Here is a 4,453-nt window from a genome sequence, read left to right as displayed (position 1 = left end):
ATGCAACACTGCATATACAGCTGTGTACTGGATAGAACTATACATTTGAACTTGGAATGTGACTTATTTTTTTACCAGATGAACTTGAGTTCATGATTGTAGGAAACTCCTTGAAAGGTAGCAATAATTTGAGTTTGTGGAGTCATTTTAGAAAGATGTTTCTTGTACACAAATTGTCATCCAGTTTGATCTTATATGGATAATTTTTTGTTCCTATCCCAAAATATCTTGTTTCTTTCCTCAGATGAACTATACAATAGGACATGTGGCTGACATTCCATTACAAATACAATTGTAACCCCAAATCACAAAGTCACTATCAATAATATCAAAGCCCTTCCTAAAAATACCAAAAATGAGAGAATATTACAGCATTCTGTGTACCACAACAAACTTCAATGTTTTGTTGAACAAAAATCTCCACAGATTTTCTATACAAAGTTGTTTCGTACATTTGCTATGGCATATTGTGTGTGTACAGCTTTGCTACACCTATCAAGTACAGTATATAGACATCAGCTCAGCTCAGAGATCCTGTCGTTTAATGTGTGTTCTATGATTGCAGACAAGCACAGTGCACCTTAACCATATCAAGTAAAGAGACTCTTTTTACACAACCAAGTCTTTTATTCAGCCGACGTTTCGGCGAACGTCTGTCACCTTCCTCTGGGCAATTCTGACTGGTTCACATTGCACTGCAGCACAGGTGTCGCTGCTACAGATGTAATCCAATCATGCATTTGTGTAAATATTGTACATTTCGGAATGCATCAAAAGCAGCAACTCCTGTGCTGTGCAATGTGAACCAGTCAGAATTGCCCTGAGGAAGGTGACAGACGGTCACTGAAACGTCGGCTGAATAAAAGACTTGGTTGTGTAAAAAGAGCCTCTTTACTCAGTGTCTTACCAACCTGATGAAACTATTCACGGACTTAACCATATCATAAATAAACTGTACAATCCATATCTCTATTGTCCACTACTTTCACCAACTCACTTCACATCACAGTTCACACAGGAGAAAAATATTCATGCTAACACCTTGTTTAATTTACACTTTGTACCATTTATGTCTGTGGTCTATTCCATGTCTTACCATTACCATATCTTTAGCAAGAGGCATGCAATTGTTTTCTTCATACATGTATTTCTTTGATGTACAATAACTGCTGCATTAGATTTTTTCATTGTCATACTCTTGATGTTATGTTTAAATCCAATGTAGGGTAGAATTTGACACGACTTCTAACTATCTACTAGCAAACAATGAAAATCAACATGAAATAACACATAGTACCAGTGTGCATGTGAAGTTGGTGCCTGATACACTGAATGACAGTTTTAGAGGTGTAGCTACTTACATGTAGTTTTAGCCTCTACCAGGCTTGGGAGGCAGCAAAATGTTCTCTCCCAGCAGACAAACTCCCCTGGCATGTTACCTCTCTATTTGGCCGATTTCTACTCTTTCCAGCCGCCTCCCGAAGCCTGGTAGAGGCTAACTTAGTTTTCAGAGAGGACAATTTTGAGAATGCAGATTTGCTGATTTTGCTTCTAATTCCACATAGTATGAGAAGTCTATCTGCACAAAGGAGAAACCAACATCATTACAACAAAATTTTGGTCCTTTGACAGTTTTTCATAGATATCTAAAAACGTTGAAACCTACAGTGAAAATAGACCATTTTTAGACACATATTTCTCACACAAAACAATCTATGTTTAAGACCTTACTAAAGTATGTACTATGCACAGTCTGTTTTTCTTTTTTTTTTATGTCTAAAGACCAAGGAATTGTATTGGACAGGCCTGGAGTCCTATACCATACTAATCACTGATTACAGACACTGATTGCCATTGTCTCACAACTACATGTCTTTGATTCTTTTGTTTAGGAGAATCTCATTTCGCAGTCATTGATTTTATTCTTCAACTACGCTATTTCTAAAACCAATAAAATACTTCCTGTACAGAGATTTTTAAAAATAAAAAGTCAACTCTTAAGTAACTCAACAAACATTTTTAAAGCCGACGATTTTTCCATGCACCATATAATCGTAACAAAGATCTGTAAAAAGACTACTACCTACCATCAATTCAGTCCATTTTGTACAACACCTCCAAATACTGTACATAATTTACACCAGACATACATGAGCTACCCCATACATCTAACTTCCCTTGCCCTGTGTTCTGTGCAATATCCAAACAGATGTTGGGAGGAGAGATTCTAATTTTTACTGGCTCGTCTATGTCAGAAAATGTGAACAAGATCTTTCTTGAAGACCCTACGTATATCTGCTTGGAGAAGCACTGCCTCCAAAATATGGCAACTGAGGACCCTCTCAAATGTAAGAGGTGGCCTTTCCAGTTTAACACAGTGCCTGCAATATGTGTCCATAGTGAGGTCACTGTGAGTATAACCTGCTAAGGAAAACCAACTGAAAAACAATGTGATTTTGGAAAGGCATCTAAAACACTGGACTATGTTGTCCATTTCTATTACCATAAGACCATAGCAAAACTAGGGGCAGAGGAAGTCAAAAGTATCTAGTACTTCACATATTACTGTGCTTGATATGCCCCAGTGTTAAATCCCTTCAGAAACTGGTTGGGATATGTGAACATTTTGGTAAGGTAAATGATATTTTGTTTAATACAAATAAAACTTGTTGTATGTACTTTCCGAGCGCTGGCCTTCCACTCCAGCAGCCTCTACCCGCCGTGAAAATTTATAATGTTGAGTTGAAATATGTGGATTCCTTTGTATATCTTGGGATTCATTTAAATGTGAAGTTAAGTGACAATGACTGTGTTCGAGCTGAAATTAGACGCTTATATCGCCATACCAATTGTATAAATCGTAAATTCTATCATTGTTCGCCCGTTGTGAAAAAGACTTTGTTTATGTCCTACTGTTCTCAGTTGTTTGGAGTCCAGTTATGGAACTCTGTTCATGCGAGTGTACTAGCTAAGTGTCGTGCTGCATACAATAATTGTTTTCGTATTCTCCTTAAGTTGCCAAGAGGTTGTAGTGCCAGTTCAATGTTTGTACACCTGTCGACCGATACATTCGATGCTAGACGCAGGAAATTGTGTTATGCTTTCATTAATAGAATATACGCCACCAATAATAGCATTATATGCTGTCTTTTGAGATCAGACTGCCAATTCAGGAACACGTATTTTAAAAATGTATATAGATTGTTGTGTGTTTAGTGTCTATGTGGTCCTGTCTGTACTATGGGTTTTTTCCCGAAATAAAGTCATTCATTCATATATCTGTTAACATACAATAATCATCCATACTTACATGTACATGTATAAACTACATTAAGTATATCTTCATTCTGCATTTGAGTACAACCTACTAACTAATACATTATGTCTAAGTCTATCAAATAAATATTACACTTGGAAAAAATACTCTGTTCTACTCCCACAACACAAAAAATTAAGTCATGTAAAAGGACACAGAAAAGTCATATAAAAACAGCATGCTTTTTTATGGTCACAGAAATCTATTACTGATATAGATCAAGCAAAATCACTCATCTTCATAATTGCCAACACTTAACCATCAGTGTGAAAATCATCTTTTAAGTTTCATCCTCACAAATTATAAAATGTTCTGATTTCTTGTCATATTTTTGCCATGCTTTTGACCATGTTTTGATAATCAAGCCTTAGGGGTTCAAAACCTTTGCTGTTATTTTTTTCACAGACAAAAATGAGCACTTTTAAAAGTTTCAGCAATCAAGAAGTTTCCATCACCATTTCAAACTGTTTTTTCCTTTTGTAAAAGTTTGCTGGATTAAAAAAAAATCTTCATATACATGACAATGGGGAAAAAATCTTAAAAGTTTGGCTAATTACCCAAATAGACACATTTGTAATTAAAAACATAACCCTTAGCACGTAGGTTATTCCTCTGTACTTAAACAGAGATGTCAAAAAATAACTAAAATGCTTGAACTGTACAGAATCAAATAGTTATAAGTCTCTCCGGTAGACTTACTATTTCCAACTATACAAACAAATTAGAGAATGACAAAATCTCTAATGCACTGGCAAGTCCTGTATTCACGATAAACAATACTGAATACATACTGCATCAAATAAACTACTGGTAATAATACATACAAAAATGCACTCACCCATTACCAAAACCTTCACAAAGATGGCCTTGTATGTTCTTAAATAAAAAATATGCTAACTTATGCTAATTATATCACAATATAGATAAAATCTGTCCACCCCTCACATAGAATGGGATTTTGGTTGGGGGAAACCAGCACGTTGGCTGAACGTACTGCACCTGCACGAAACCCGTAATGTATGTATTGTGCATAGCACTTCGGCTCAACATCTCATATAAGGTCGTATTCGCGTATTGACATCCTGTCTGTAGTTTCCAAATGTTGTGTCGGAAAAGATATCGACTGCAACAGGCAAA

Source organism: Branchiostoma belcheri, unplaced genomic scaffold, assembly GCF_001625305.1.
Source record: "Branchiostoma belcheri isolate BF01 breed outbred unplaced genomic scaffold, Haploidv18h27 scaffold263, whole genome shotgun sequence".
Lineage (NCBI taxonomy): Eukaryota > Metazoa > Chordata > Leptocardii > Amphioxiformes > Branchiostomatidae > Branchiostoma > Branchiostoma belcheri.
This window is presented reverse-complemented; position numbering follows the sequence as displayed.